This window comes from Hoplias malabaricus, chromosome 7 (assembly GCF_029633855.1).
Source record: "Hoplias malabaricus isolate fHopMal1 chromosome 7, fHopMal1.hap1, whole genome shotgun sequence".
Taxonomy (NCBI): Eukaryota; Metazoa; Chordata; class Actinopteri; order Characiformes; family Erythrinidae; genus Hoplias; species Hoplias malabaricus.
In genome coordinates this window covers 40,575,925-40,592,786 of record NC_089806.1, presented here as the reverse complement: position 1 = coordinate 40,592,786, position 16,862 = coordinate 40,575,925, and the positions used below count along the sequence as shown (strand labels likewise).

General features: G+C 43.9%; 1 protein-coding gene across 3 annotated transcripts in view; it reads right to left on the bottom strand.

The window, feature by feature from the left end:
• The window catches only part of tab2 (TGF-beta activated kinase 1 (MAP3K7) binding protein 2), a 41,593-nt gene that overhangs the window by 15,404 nt on the left and 9,327 nt on the right, over positions 1 to 16,862 (bottom strand). For 2 of the 3 annotated variants that reach the window (XM_066677039.1, XM_066677041.1), the window contains exon 2: positions 6,720 to 6,781. The exons of the other annotated variant lie outside the window; for it this stretch is intronic. The gene's annotated coding sequence lies outside the window, so the exon portion shown is untranslated. The remainder of the gene's footprint in view (positions 1 to 6,719; positions 6,782 to 16,862) is intronic. 3 annotated transcript variants of the gene reach the window in all.

The following is a 16,862-nucleotide window of genomic DNA, read 5'->3' as shown; positions in this document are numbered from 1 at the left end:
ATATTTTTAAGAGCATCACGTTCTTGCTGTGACTAAGTGACCATGTAACCTCTAGACCCTAAGGAGACCTGCATCCTCTTTGTAGCTCATCTTAGTATGAGTCTGTCTTTGACTTCTGCCCACAGTTTCCTATAAAGCCACACTGTTTCAACATTTCCTGCAACTTTACAAACATGCCTTGCCCTGCTCATGTGACAGGAGAGGCGCTTTCCTCTCCACACAGCTCAGACTAGAATAGAGTTTAGAGAAGTCAGAAATGAGTGAGAGTCAAGTTTAGACAATGTTCACTTGCGCCAAAGGCAAGGTATGTTTGGTGCCGGAGGTTTGGCTAAAGCTGCTGCTTTAAAAGAGGAAAAAAAAAACACAGATAAAAGTGTACAAAAGTACAACAGTACAGTCAGAGAGTATCAGTCTGTTTGAATGGTTGGAAGCTACTCTCACCATTTGTGTGTGCTCATAGAACTGCATTAGTACACTTAAGCAGCACCGGTTCCAAGTGTTTCACAGCCTTTAGAGAGTCCAACCACTAAAGTCATCGATGCAGCCCATGGCACGATTGCCTCAGCTGATCATGCTGCTGCTGCTGTTGCTACTACTACAGGAGCTAGCAGCATGCTGTTTCACGTCAAAGAGTAAAGTTCCCTGACAACGCTGCAGTCAGTCAACACACCAGCAGCCAGAGCTGAAGGCAGCCAGCACAATCAGCCAGAGATCTAAGATAACACACAGCAGAGAGAGATAGAGGGAGAGGGAGAGGGAGAGAGAGAGAGAGAGAGAGAGAGAGAGAGCGCGAGCGCAAGAGCACTTCCTTATCTGAACCACAAGCATGTGTACCATGTGTACTGTCATAACCAACTGACCGTAAATAACGCTCGTAAAAACACGGGGCCAAGAGGGTGAGTGGCAGGAGGTGGTGAGGAAACCCTGAACAACCAGAAATGCAGGGAGAAACAGCAGAGAACAATAAATCGTCATTTCTACCGAATAAACTGTTAGAAGACTCCACTTGTGGAAGGCTTTCTTTCAAGAAAGTCTCATAAACAATGCTCTAAGTGGACAACTACCTCCGTGGAAGCGGGGACTCTACATCTACACAGTAGAAGAAGTGCTTGTTGTGGAGAGTTTGCTAAAACGACAGCTGAGGCTTGTATTAGCCATTTTTTTTGTGTTTGAAATATTGTTCAAGACATAACTGGGAAAAAAATAATAAATAAAAACAGTAATTTAAAGGAACATATACGATTGTGGGGAAACACAGTTCTCTCTGGTTTTTTACGTAAAGAAGCTCTGCATATTTTAAGGTAGAATGGTGTGTTTGAGGGGGGAAAAAAAACAACAACAACTGTGTGTATGGGTGAGGTGTAACTTCCACTGAAACGTAGTTGTAGCTCGAGTTGTTTAGTTGTGTTGCACGTTTGGTAATGCAGATATTTCCACCTTCTGAAAACAGCAAAAATAACTCATTACTACCCACCTATGGAGCAAGAATACAGCAATATCCTCATTTCGGTTCGTGCTTTTCAACGTTTGGAGTTCTCTCTGTTGTCTTAAAATACTTCAGATGCCTCTGCCATGAGCAGAGAGAGAGAAAGCCTAGCAAAACGAACTGAGACGGTTTGTTTGTTTGTTTTACTCATTTACAGACACTTGGGCATCGTAAAAACATTAGACCATACTGTGATCAAGCAAAGGGCAGCATTTTCGTGGTGAAGCCTCAGGTCTACGGGTGACACTATGGGATATGCAATACTGTCTTAAGGCTGCTGGCTAGCAATCAAAACAATAATTATGTGCTGTTGACGTACAAGTGCTCTGAGGTGCTCTACAGTCAATCAATCAATCACATTTTATTTATACAGCGCTTTTCACAACAAAACGCTGTTACAAAGCAGCGTGATCCCAGTGTGAGACAGTACACCACAGAAAACACTGTGGGTGACCTACCTTCACTGTTATGCAGCCAAGACTGGGAGTAAGGAGTAATGGTTCAAAGAGTCAAACAACAATCAACAGCTTAATGAAAATAGTAGCCATGCCAGCTACTAGTTTATAATACCAAGGCTTGTTTGGGGTCTGGAGTTTTGTCGCCGCTGCGGGGGGCACAGTGGAGGAACAGGATCTGCTGTATCAGATGTCTCTACACGGCCAGCACATTTAGTTTAGGATGATGGAAACCTGCAACCCCATTTAGCAGGCACCTACCAACCCCCAATATACACACACGACCCAAAATAAGCCTCTTGCTGGACACAGAGAAAGGCTTAAGGTAAGAGGCGACAACCTAATTAGCTACACCAGGACATCCACTGTGAAGTTACCACATCCTTCTCGTGTAATTACATTAGAAAACATGCTAATGCAGACATAGCAGAGATGCAAATCAGTCGAGTAACCGCTCTAGCAGATGTAAACACTGTAGGAGAGCAGAGCGGGTTTAAGCCACTGTATAAAATAAAAAAATAAATTGATGATGAAGTCTGCAATAAGTGTATCAAGGTTTTAAAGGTTCTTTTATAGCTTTAATACAAACTCAGAGCAGATTCAAAGAGTTCTTATGTGTCCAAGCCCATCTGAACTGTGATTAACCTCTGCTCATGAGCTCTTCTGACTCCGGGGCTCTTTTCCCTTGCACACAGATACTGTACAGAGGGCTTCAAACTGGGAGCTATCTGCTTGGAACAGGCCTGCTGCGGTCAAACTATGCAAAACTGCAATATCAAGGCCAAGCACAGCAAAGTCTGCTCCTGGGAAACTCCCAAGAAGAGCACATCTGTTGGACCTGCGAGATCATTTTTCCTAATACTGTGCAGGCAGTGAATACAGCAGCCATACGGGCGCATGTACTGAGCATACAGGCACTTCCACGGTTAAAGGCTTACAGGCACAGCCAGCAGTGATTACACATGAACTGGAAAAATCATCCTTAAGAGACACCTCTAAACTCAACCTGCGGCTGAAACGCGTCTCTCTGCAGTCAGTCATCACTTCCCCAGCTGAGCTAAAGAAAGAGATATATACAAGTAATTATTATAAGATAAAAAAAATTCTTTATGGAAATGTCTTATTAAAATGAACAATGATATGTAACATTCCTGTTCTGTCGTTTTTAAAGAAGCACACAGTGCAAAACAACCCAATTAGTGATGCACGGTGATATCAGAATTATATCTACATTGGCAGGTTATTTCCAGTGAACTGGCCCGAGTTTCTACACGTTTAGAGACGAACCAGGAATACGTCACCAGCGGGGGGCGTCACTGTGGCTGGATACAGCTCCAGAGACACAGATAATCGGTTAGAGTCATGACAGGGTCATTGTTTATTCTTTGTTTACCGTGGAGTCAGACCAGAGTGAGATATAATACTGTGGAAATGTTCAGAGCCGGCCGGCTGAGCTTGGGAACAGCGGAGAAACGTAACCAAGAGCCGTGGCTCTGACCAAAAGCTAACAGCATCAGAAACACTCAAAAACAGAGCGTGTTCCTGTTTTATTTCCTATTATTTATTCATATGAAGCACTGTAAATGACCACTGTGTGTGTGAGGCTCTAAACTCTTTCTTGAGTTACTGAACCTCTACACGCCTAGCGACAACGTCACGGTTCGCATTGAAAAACCTACTCTTCTTTGGTTCCAGTTGAGAACGAACATTTACCAGTTTACGGAGGTGGAAACACTTTCAAAGCGATTTCAAATTTAGTTCACGAACTGGAACCCTTCCGGTGGTGGATAAGCGCTAACTTTGGCCCAAAATCAAGTGCGTTCAATAAGAAAAGAGCTGTCAGGCATTCCTCCAGGACAGTCTTCATATCTGTATTATCAAACCAATGCATAAATCGTGCACTGCAGGTGTCTGTATCTTCAGGGTTTGAGTATTTAGTGGTTTTACTGATTGAAATAAAGAGCCAAAGCAGATGAGCAGTCTCTGTGTGTCTGTATTTGTGCTGCCAGCTCAAAGGGAGAGGTTGCATGCTGTCCTAGAATGCCCTAAAAGAGGCCTCCCTGCTATCCCAGAATACTCTGTAAGGGGCCACCCTGCTATCCCAAAATGCCATGCATGTGCCTGCTGCCCCTGCCTGCTTCCAATCAGCAGCCAGCTGCAGCCTGCGGCAGCAAAGAATTTCTGATTTCCTGCCTTCTCTCCCTCTCTCTCTCACACACACACACAGTAAAGGGTGGGCAACCAAGCAAAGCAGCTCAATCTCACCCAGAGGCATTAGTTTTTTTGCCTCCTTGTTTTTTTCCCTCCACTAAATTTGAAGCACTGCAACAGCAGACACCTTCATATTCTTTTATTTTCAGCCAGAGAACATCCATCTGAATCTACATGACCTGAACTGTGTGTGTAGAACCAGAGCATAACAGCATTAACATTCCTGGATTCATAACCAAGCACAGGAGAGGAAGAAAAAAAATAAAATACAAAAACTCAGGCTGTAACGGTTATAACTCCCCGCAGTTCTCTTTTCAGAAATACGGTTTTATTTCTCAGACTAATTCAAGAACGGAGGGTACAATGAACTTTGAGTGCGAGGTGGAATAAAGAGAGGCAGTGAGTGAGCCTCTGTGTGTGTGTGTGTGTGTGCATTTACTTTCTAATAGTGTGTGTTTACCATCTGCTTATTCAAAACCCAATCCACCAACGGACAGCTCTAATTTCAGCAGGCGTGCAGGATTGGGCCTGATTGTGCTGACTGACTGAAAATGACTTTGCGCCAGAGAGAACGCATGGCCCGAAGCCGGCTTGTCAGGTTTTTTGACGTGTTGGAATCTCTGGCAGGGGCACCCGCCACCGTGACCCAAGAAAAACAACCTACGTTGCTTGGAGGGATGGAGTAAGTTAGACCAAATTGTTGTTTTGAAGGAAAACTTCCATTCAAAAGAATCAAATATTTACTCGTGGTAAATGTGTGTCACATTGTTGGGAGGTAAATATGTTTACCTCGGATAAACAGGTCAAAACACTAGGCCGAGCTACTTGAAGGAAAGTGAAAGAACGAGAATGTCGCAGATTTACTTGTTTGAAAAAGACAATCCTTTGCTTAGACGCCAAAAAACGCCACTCAACGAAATGCCTTTTTTCATGTTTCCACGTGTACAATGTAACGGACCGGTTGCAGCCTGTTTTCATTCATTAACTTCAGCAGGTTGTTAGCAGGTTGTAGCCGAGGGTCGAGATGGACCGACCCGCCTGAGGAAACTCTGGTGTGAGGGAGGAGACGCTGAGCGTCTGGAGTTCGCCAAAAACGTCTCCGACCGCAAACGAAGCCATGGTTGTGAGCTGAGCAGTCAGCTGGCTGGACTTCAGAGCATCCACAGAAGAAAGGGGCGTACTGCGCGGTGTAAAACAAGCTCCTGACGAGCTCCATTTAAGCACTTAAACCCCCGTAAAAGCTTTCCACAGCAAAATTCGTCTGAAGACAGGAAGGTGGAAGATTTGACTGACTGTGAACTGCTCTTCAAAATGATACCTGATTGTACCGACTGTGCACACAGGACATATGATGACTCACTCGTTCAGTGCTTGCGTACATTAGAGTGGGTCTCTGGAGCCCACCGACCCACACTGCCTCAGTGAAGACACCTGAGGATTGCCCCGCCCCCTCATCTGAGTCTCTCCAATGAGAATGAAGAAAGAGAACAGAGTGAAAACAGCTAAAAACCAGAGCTTCTGCTCCTCGCTCCTTACAGCTGGGCGCTCAGCTCGAGGAGAACAGCGAGCGGCTCATTATCATTTAAAGGAGCAGGGGTGGGGGGAACGCTGCTGTAGGGTTTGAGCTAGAGCTGGACGATACAATCGGTCAAAAATGTATATCACGATATACTTCTTAATTTCAATCGATAAGATATAATTCCGATATCAATATGAACAATAAAAAGGTCACAGTAGACCTGCCAAGAACAGGAGGCAACATGACATCACTATCAAATGAAAACCTCTTGGCTTTGTCAACATTAATATATTTAAACTAACTTTAAAATTGAAAAAAATGAACTGATGACAGCGCCCTGTGATGACAGTAAATAATGTATATTGAAATATTGAAAATGTTTATGGAAATCATAGCATTGTTATTGAAACATGTTATATTGCAATGTTTATTGATATTGAATTTTTGTCCAGCCCTGGTGGTATTGAGCCTTGTGGTATTTTGACCAAAGCAAGTGATAGGTGTTTAATTAAAACCCAGAACTGTGTTCCCTTGTGGGAAAAGGCAAGAATAAGCACTTTTTAAGAATGGGCCAGAGGAAAAGGTTGGTTTTTACTGAAGACGAGCACACACACACACACACACACACACACACACACACACACACAGCAGAATTTAATCAAAGTTTTGTGGAAACAGTTGGCCTAAGCAAACCAAAAACATGTTAATATGACAATGCACTACAGAGTAAGTATTAAAAAGCACACAGAGCTCCTTGTCTCTCTCTCTCTCTTACACACACACACACCTCTCCTGAAGCAACGAGCAGCATCGCTGCTAAATAAATAAATCCGAATACACCGTCAACAGGATGCATCTGGTCCATGTTAGTGGAATTACGGACAGAAAAATGAAGTTTAACAGCACAAGGGCACTCTCCCAACATGGCTGCCAGGGCACTCATAAAGGAGGCATTACTCTATCAGACGACCGGTTCTGCTCCATCGCCGAGGCAGCCAGACAAGCAGGAATACTCCACACACAATTAGGACAAAGTGCAAATACATGCCTGAGAGGTTTCACAATGTTCTTCCACCTCACATCAAATCCAGAGTGCCCAAGGATCTGCATCTGCAACAAAAGGCAACAAAGAACACGGTGTTTGAGTAACACTTTACTTTTTGACACTGATAAACTCTGATGAAATGTGTTACATAGAGGAATTAAGTATTTTTGCGCCTGGGGCTCCCCCTAGTGTAATTCGCTTTTACCGCACTGTACTGAAATCACTGGGGAGGGGTGGTTACCTACCCTCCTCTGAAAGCTACATAGTGGATTTTCTGCCGTGCTGAGCCTGGAGTAGAGATGACAGAGGCTCTGTTCTCCCTGTTACAGATCAGTGAAGCATCACAATTGTTTTGAAGCTGTAATTTTAAAGTAAAAATATGATGTAGTGTTCCTTTAAGCAATAATACAGGAGAGGGAGTGCTCTAGCGTGACATACTGGCACCGGTGTGCTGCGGGCATAGGCATCCGGAGGAGTCCGGAAGATCAGTTACACCTGGAACGAACCGTGAGTGTATTACTGTGATTATGCCACCTTTCGTTATCGATGTTTATTAGTCGTTTTTAAAATAAAGCACTGAGATCAAATAGTTCCATTCCGTCACACATTCCTTGTTGCCCGTTTTGGCAAACTCTGGATCTTTAACTGGTTCCGTTCAGGACTCTTGAACCTTGGTTCTTTCCGACGAACCGGTCCTCATTATTCAGAGCTGCTCTCCGTCTAAATCAGAGCCAGAGCTGGAGACACACAGGTAGAGTGAGATAAACGTCAAGGGTTTGCATTGTTTACAGTGACAGATCAGATCAGATCAGATCACAGTGGTATATGATAAGCATGTAAACAATGGCCAGTTCTCTGTTTAAGTGTAAAGTGAGTGTTCTGGAGTATTGCCCTGTGATGGACTGCCACCCTGTCCTGTCCCGGACCCACTGTGACCCTGATCGGCATGAAGCAGCAGCTACAGAAGATGAAGATGAGATGTTGTTTTGGCTTAAAATGACTGAACACTTTGTCAGACCTCTGAATAAATTAAGAGACTCACAGAGCAGTCACCAGGAACACTCATCTGAAGCTGACAATTCAGCAAAAGTCTTCTGAGTTACACACGGAGAACTAGAACGCAGCGTTTCTTCTCACAGAGCACAGCACAAATGCCTGAGGTTAGTCAGAGCCCTTGTTTTCTGTGAGGTGCTGGAAGAACAGCTCAGTTTGTGATGCACCAAGTATGAGGACTTTTATTACCGATGTCTTTTGAAATAATATATAGCTCATCAAGTCTTAGCATGCGAAACCCCAAACACCGAGATAAATGCCTGTAGCAATCAACTGAAAATGAAAAGTAGGCATGTTTCTGAGAAATTCCACCGCACTTCTGAAGAACAGAGTCCAACGGTGGAGCTATTATCTGAGAAATGTTTGACATAGAGACGCATGCTCGCAGAGAAGCTCGAGCTCTCTTCAGGAAAGAGACCACACAGAATTAATCTTGTCCCTCCTGATCACAGACACAGACACACACACACACACACACACACACACACACACACACACACACGGCCCAGCACTTTCACTCTGACCCCCTCTCGCAGAAACAGGAAACCAGGGAAACCCAACATGCTCCACTTCCTGTTTTGTGACAGCAACATTTCTATCACAAACTGGTCGGACTTTAGGCGTTGCCCAGCTTTTTGAACATGAAGGATTTGACAGCTTTAAAAAAATGAATAAATAAAAAACAACAACATTAACCAATGTGTGAAGCAATAAATTTGCACTGCACAGTTCTGGCCCGGATCTGAACTGTGAGAAAAGTGCAACAGCCTCCTCTGCCAAGGAGAACAGAATAAAAGCCAACGAGGTCAGTGAGGAACAATCTAGAAGCCAACCAGGACAGAAAAGAACTGTCCAGAAGTCAATGAGGGCAACACACAATATAATAAGGGCACTGGGGATCAGCCTAGAAGCTAATCAGGGCAGTGAGGAACAGTCAAAAATGCACTGAGATCAGTGAAGAACAGTCCAAATGCCTTTAAGATCAATGGGGATATTGTGTAAAAGCAAATAAAAGCAGTGGGGAACAGCCTAGAAGCCAATGAAGGCCAAAAAGAACAGGCTAGATACAAATAACAGCAGTGGGGCACAGTCCAGAAGTTAGTGAGGCCAGAGAAGAACAGTCCAGATATCAATAAGGGCAGTTGGGAACCGTCCAAAAGCCACAGAGGGCCAAAAGTAACAGTCTATATATGAATATGGGCAGTGGGGTTAAGTCTAGAATCCCAACCTGCCCCCAACTATTCACTGAAGAGATTCTTCTGCAATGCATTTATTAAAGTAAATAATATGCTTTTTTTCCCTAACGCTATTTTGAATAGTCCACATTCAAGAAACCCTCATCAAAGCAGAATAGAAATGATCACAGCGTTTTTTTTTTTTAATATTTCAACACGTATGGCATTTGCTGCCGAAAACTGTGACGTGTTTCATGTTCAGGATGAAACCGAGTTCTGCTTTAAGGCAGATCCACGATGGTGGAAGCAAACGAGGGCAGTAGGCTACATTAAAATTCAAAGGGAAATGATGTGTCCACCAGTTAAAGCAGAGAGGAATGGAAGGACAAGCATGTGCCAGCCAATGAGCTCTTTGGAAGGACTATTCGGGTGGGTGGGGTCCAAATAAAGCTTACAAAACAGCTGTTTCTGGGATATTTTCTGACAGTCTCGCTCTCCCCTCTCTGATCCTGTCACCAGCCCGTGGGTCAGCCAGTCTGTACGTCTCTCTCCATCTGCCTAACGACCAGATTCCTTCCCTGCATGACTGACAGAGCAAAGTGTATTTGTTGGCTGCAGAGTCATGGATACGACCTCTGCCAAAGCACTTCCAGGTCTGAGAAGGAAAGTTGCTCTGTGGTTGTGTGTCAGTCTGCGGAGTATTAAGAATTACAAAACGGAGAATGACTCAAGACACTGGTGTCAGCTCTTAAAAACATACAGTTTTGCTACAGGAAAACCACTCTACATGACCAGAGGGTGTGGACACCTGTTCAGACAATATTTCTTCTCAAATCGAGGGTGTTAAATGGGAATCTGTGGCTCTGATTCGATTAGGATGATTAGTTCTGGATCGCAGGGGCAACTGTCAGTCATCCCAAACACTGAATGAAGCTCAGTGCAGTGCCACTGCCCCACAGTCTTTATAGTCCTCTAGCCAACAGCTGGCACTATGCAGTTTGCCCTTAAGTTTGTTTGCAACTGCTCTAAAGAATATCATTTAACTTGAAGCTGCTTTATGGAGATTATACAAGCAATGTGACCACAACTGAATGTGTTTCCAAAGTGGATACACCGTTAAAAAGGAACACTTCCCTCCTTTAAAAAAAAAAAAAAAAAAAACATCCCCGTCCAGTTGAATACGAAAGTGCCTGCATTATCATGCCAGCCCAGTAGGTGGCTATAGTACATCTTAAAAGAGAGATATCAAAAACACCACCAAGCATGAGAGAAGGTTTAATTCCAAATCACTCCATACTCTCTGAAATAACTGTATCTAGATCTAAAAATAGCGCATTATAGATTTTTTTTGCCACATCATTTATATCTATTCATATGTGGGAATCTCCCGCTCTGGGTGACTGTCTGTGAGGAGTGTGGTGTGTTCTCCCTGTGTCTGCGTGGGTTTCCTCCGGGTGACTGTCTGTGAGGAGTGTGGTGTGTTCTCCCTGTGTCTGCGTGGGTTTCCTCCGGATGACTGTCTGTGAGGAGTGTGGTGTGTTCTCCCTGTGTCTGCGTGGGTTTCCTCCGGGTGACTGTCTGTGAGGAGTGTGGTGTGTTCTCCCTGTGTCTGCGTGGGTTTCCTCCGGATGACTGTCTGTGAGGAGTGTGGTGTGTTCTTCCTGTGTCTGCGTGGGTTTCCTCCGGGTGACTGTCTGTGAGGAGTGTGGTGTGTTCTCCCTGTGTCTGCGTGGGTTTCCTCCGGATGACTGTCTGTGAGGAGTGTGGTGTGTTCTTCCTGTGTCTGCGTGGGTTTCCTCCGGGTGACTGTCTGTGAGGAGTGTGGTGTGTTCTCCCTGTGTCTGCGTGGGTTTCCTCCGGATGACTGTCTGTGAGGAGTGTGGTGTGTTCTCCCTGTGTCTGCGTGGGTTTCCTCCGGGTGACTGTCTGTGAGGAGTGTGGTGTGTTCTCCCTGTGTCTGCGTAGGTTTCCTCCGGGTGACTGTGTGTCTGTGTTGCCCTGTGAAGGACTGGCGCCCACTCCAGGGTGTATCCCCACCTTGCGCCAGGTAGGCTCTGGACCCACCGCGACCCTGAACTGGATAAGGGTTACAAATAATGAATGAATGTATGTGGTCAGGTTTAAGTCAGGTTTATGACTTATGTAATTCACTATATAAAGAATGAGGGGCTATTTTAATTTTCAGCCAGAGACAGAAAATCTGTGTGACATCAGCATTTTTCAAAAGCTTAATTTTCCCGTAAACACGATCACAAAGCATGCCTTAGTATTTCAGCTCATCGGCTCCCTCTAGAGCTGCAGAGTGTTATTCAGCTACACCGAGGGGGAGAGGTTGGGTGATTTCCAACCCACCTCCAAAATGTACAAAGTGCAGTTTCTGCAGTGCTGAGTATGAGGTAGCAATGACAAAAGCTTTATTAATATAAAAAAAGTAAAAATACTACCTAGTGTTCCTTTAAAGCTGGCAAATTAATTAATTATAAGAAGCATCTACAAATATTTGGACATCCTGTGTATTTGTGCAGACCACTATTGTTAGAACTGACTAGTGGCATCATCATGATAAACCTAGGTGATGCTATTTTAACACCATGTATATATTTCTCAGCTCACTCCCAGCAGTACAACCATATTTCTGAAAGGTTTTCTGGGCGGTGGCATCAACCCAATGATATCTCATCTCTGCCCAGGCCAAATTTCAAGGAGGCTGAACGGTTCAGACAGAGTCTGATGAATCCTAGAAGAATGTGGGCAATGCCCCTCTGAACGAAGGCCATGTGGTAAGCCACACGCATTAGACACATGCCGCTCATAGCTGCTTCCATCTGCAAGCGCCGACACACCTACCAGGGGAAGCCAGGCACCTCTGCGGCACGGCACAGGATGACACTGCCCTCAGGGCACAGCACAGCTGAGCCACAACTCACAGCTAACTTAGACTTTTCAACATATTCCACTTTTAAAATGAGGGCAGATGGAGGCAAATGTGGGATGCCGTCTAGAGAAATTAGCTCGGCTTGTACAGAATAAGATGTTATGTATATTATAAACATTAAGTCACTAGTATAATATATACATATTTCACAACCGCTATCTGAATATACAGTAAAGAGTACATGAAAACTGCCTTTACATACAATGTCCAAGCTTACAGGAGAACAAAGAAAACCAGGCTAAAAACCCAGAGCCAGACTCCTCACCGCTGTGTGCTCGCGGTCAGGGAGAACGGCGAACGGCTCATTGTCATTTAATGCAGAAGTTTGGTTTGATCCTTGTATTTTGACCAAGCGGCTCACAGACATTTCATTGTGTTCATTTGTGGCGAAACATGATTGAATGTGTCCCCTTTAAAAGCATTTAAACTGTCAGAGAAGCTTTATAGTGTCCTTATTTCACATGTAGTTTATGATGTGTTGTTTTCAGACCAGAACTGAAACTAAAAGTTTCAACATCTATAATCCCATAATCTATCAATTAGTGTTTAAAAAGTATTTGATTGGTCAATCAACTCTAGGATTATCCTGTCTGCAGGCTGTCTTTCCGTTGCCCCGTCAACACCACCCCAGGATCATTCACAGTTCCTTCATTGTGATGAGTTTTTTATGGTGCAATATAACAAAAGAAGCCATAATTAACCCAACACTGCTTCCTGTAGTGTCGCAATCAATCGGAAAGACTGTATGAATTACTGCACTTTTATTTTTTTTTAGCAAAAGACATGTCAACAACAAATCAATTTTGCTAACAGAAACGAATGCATAAATTAACACACAAATAAACAATCATAACAAAACAGCACAAATTAACTCCATGCTTTCAAACATAACCAGAAACAACTGCACATACAGGCATCATAGATTTGCATGCAGTTTGGACATAGTGCTTCTCCACACCTGCTACAAACGACGTGGGGAAAATACTGAACGGTGATTTGTTTTTTTTTCTGATATTGCAACTGTGATTTATAAATGAATGCTTGTGTTTCGGGCCAAGAAACCCAGTATTGACATGAAATATTTTGGCCTTGAGGTTTGAAATCTGTACATAATATCCCAGAGTGTCAGGAAGCTGTGGTTGTGTTGACATGTACACAGTTTAAAAATGGCATGTTGTTACAACTCAAGCCCTCTACAATATCATCACGTAAATATTTTGCCAACTACAATATACTTATTTGCTTTTTTTGGCATTGCTGGCTACAATTAAAACAACAGCTCCTGCAATTTGACCACAGCTCTCTCTATCTGACTGCAAATGTCATTTACACATTTTTACAATTAATCTTTCAGACCTACACCTGGTTTTGCAATGCACATGCATACAGGTCTGGGACAGAGGCTAAAAAAATGCATTAACGTGAATAACAAGCTGAAATAAAAGCAAGCGCTGACCAGAAAACCTTTTGGTTTCGGAGTGCGTGGGACATGGTGCTACAGGGGCATGCTGCTGTGGTGTGTCAGCAAGGGGTGGGGGGGTGGAGAGAGAGAGAGAGAGAGAGAGAGAGAGTGTGTTAGAGTTGTAGCGGAAATGCTTGCAGCAGCTGCTAGGAGTATTACTCCCCACCTTGAGGCCAACCAAAAGACGAATGGCAGCCAAGTCACATGGTTCGCCAATCGAGAGCCCCCATTGGTGGAGAGCCAGTCCACTCCACGGCTGTGAGAAACCTTCATCTCATATGTGTCTCTTAGCAACAGTGAGAGAGTAGCACTGAGCGTAGCATAGCAGCATACCTTGAAATCATACCTACTATGGCAGACAAACCCAGAGTCGGGAGCAGAAAAACCGCTGGGAAGATTTACTCAAAACCACCTTCTTTACTTAACATCGAACCGTGTAAAGCTGTGTGGAGTCTGAGGCTGTTGTGCATATGTACTGCCAAATAACTTCTGGGTTCTTACGCAGATACCTGCATTGCCACATTGGCAACAGGGTTAGCCTGCAGACCATCGCAGACAGCGCAGAACCAGCGTTGCCAGCACAGGTCTGGGGTGTACTTACTGCAGTTTCCCTGTCTTTACGGTCCTTAACAGTTAACTTTTCAACCACTAGACTCTTAAGATGAGTGGTTTAAACAACAAACAAATGTATAAGCATAATCCTATGGGCCCTGTTATCCAAACAAATGGACCAGTGGGTTACATGGGTACATGCTGTAAACTAACTCTAGAGTGTAAACTGTCTCGAACCTTGGTGCTACATAACGGCACCGTGCCATGAAGAGTCACAGAGCTGTGGTTCGAGACAGGTTCATAGTGCCGTGTGAACCTACAGCAATTCAAGAATCACAATTCCCTAACAGTACATTGCCCCCACTGGTGGATTAGTACTGATTTGCTTTCAGATAAACCATTAAGTCATCTCCGAGACGAGGTCAGCCACAGCAAAGAGCTGCTCGTCAGAACGACTTCGCCCACACCGGAGACTTTAACTTCTGTGGCTTCTCTGTGGGCAACGAACTGCCTCTGTGCAAGTGCCCACCAGACTGGCATGGGTGAGATTGGCACAGGCAGGTGCGTGGCTGTGGCGCTGCAGCCAGTGGAGGCTCGCTGTGATCCTCTGCCCAGCCACACGCCAAGACAAACACAACAACGCCAGACCCCACACCACAGCATTCCTGTCCGCTATAGTACGACCCGACTCAATATGGCGGATACTGTCCGACTCAACAATAGACAGAGCAGGACAGGAGCCCCTTTAACTAAACATATCTGCTGACCTATAATCAGTTTTAAGTGCTTAAGTATAAGAGCAGTGAAGTGATCATCCTCGGTTAACACCGCACTGCGAGCTATTGACCAAACTGTAGTACTGCTACATATTATGATATGGGTACCACTTTACTACACGTTTTTGTTTATAAATGACTAAATAGCCTCGTAACATCTTTATGATTCATAATGGTACTTAATTTGGTTGTAAACATCTTAATAGTCATTAGTAATCATTTGTAACACAATTGGAAAGGGTGACAGTGACCTCCTAATAAACTAAGACCATAGATGTATCAATAATGTCTAAAAAAAAGACACTCTGTTGGTGGTTAATTGATTAAACTTGGTGGTTAAACGGTTAGACGTATTAAAAGATATGTGCTGAAGGTGACAGGCTTAGCGTCGACTTATGGAGAAGACAATGTAAGGTCAGTATTTGGCGAGATCTGAGGTTTAACTGTAGATGAGTGTGGGTTCACTATTTGGTAAGCAACAGGTTGCTGTTGCCCGTTCTATCTATGTGTTATAAAATGTAAATATTAAAGCAGAGATATATAAAGTCAAAAGACATCCAATCCACAGACACAGCATTTTTCTTTGGTACGAGCTGCTCGGTCAGCCTCTGTGTTTAGGTTCTCCTCCATGTTGTTTCAATATGACAGATTGGATGGGGCAGAGTCATGTGACTACAATGCAATAGTGTACTTTCAATGTATTTCTCAAAACACAATAATAACAGTTTTGAGATACGATGTGTTTCCTAATTTTGAGCACAATAGACTGAGCCGTACTGTGATAGGTCAAGATGTTTAGCGTACAGTAAAAACAATGTTTGTAACGGCCAACATCATGATAATAAATATATCAATATTCACGTGTTACACGGGTAACGTGGCTAGAGCAGAGTTCCAAACCCGAATCCACAAGGCTTTAAAGGGTCTCATGATAAGAGCACAAAAGCACAGGCCCAGTGTGTTTACCCTTCCGGCAATTTCAAAATGGTAGCTTACGACACCATCAGAGAGCTAGGTTTCTAAGATTACAACAGGGCGAACTCAAGGCGATAAATAAAAGCCTGTCATGGCTTCAACTTCCAGCTTCAGGACAAAGCAGAACAAGGCTAAGATGAGGAACTGTACACACACAAGGAGACCAAACAATGAGGTACGTGTACAACCTACAGGAGGTTGTATAACTTGTGAATTCCTTAAGAACGATTATTATACACTAAAAAAGCCTCCACAAACAAACAAGCTCAAATCCCAAACAGAGGCTCAGCTGCAATATGAAGTGCCTGCTCTATTTTCCCCACCACTTAAAGAACTCAGCAAGATTAAGGAGCGCTCCTACAAACTGTTAAAGGCTGATCTGGTTTCAGTTCTTAAGCTAGGAGTGCTGGAGGAGCTTTCCGCTGGCTTAACCATTGTATATGTTTGCAGTGCGGTTGTGCAATCTGTTTTGGAAAAAGACAGAGACGGGGAAGGGAGGGATAAAAGAAGAGGGAGAAGTCGTGTCAAGTTGGCCCACCCCCTTGTTCGATGGGAAATATGGCTTGTTTTCTAGCCCGAGGCTCGGGAGGTTGTGCTCAAGATGCTGCTTGAGCTGCAAAACACACACAGCATGCGACTGTCCTGAGCACAGCTGCATGAACCTTTTGCGAGAGATGGAGCAGCACGGTCAGCCGCCGCCAGGGACGCCTCAGCCGTACCACCATGAAAATAACAGCACTTCTACACAAACAACAGTGCAACCTTTTTCACAAGTGAATGCAGCCTGTGACATTCTTTGGTCAAAATACCACAAATAAAAAGCCCCACTTCAGAACGGATGGTTTCAGATCTGTTCCTTTAAAGGCTAAGCACCAGCTCTATGTGTCAAACAAATAAATACAGTGGAATTTGAGTTACTAACTTGTGTTTATTGATAGTCAGAAAACATGTTATTTCTTACTAATTGAAGGAATAAGGTTTAAAAGACCGTTGGTGTTTTAGTCGGTGTTAGTTAACGTTAGCTTGATTCGCTAAACTCGGTGCTCAGATTATACTCGGCTACGTAGCTGCATTACGGAGGTTTATAGTGTCGGATGAATTCGAGTTCGACTTCGATCACATTTACAAGAATAACGGTACCTCTACATTTGAGTTTATCTTATTGCTAGGCTATTGTCATGAATAATGTTGGTTATTTATCTAGATACTGTCATAACA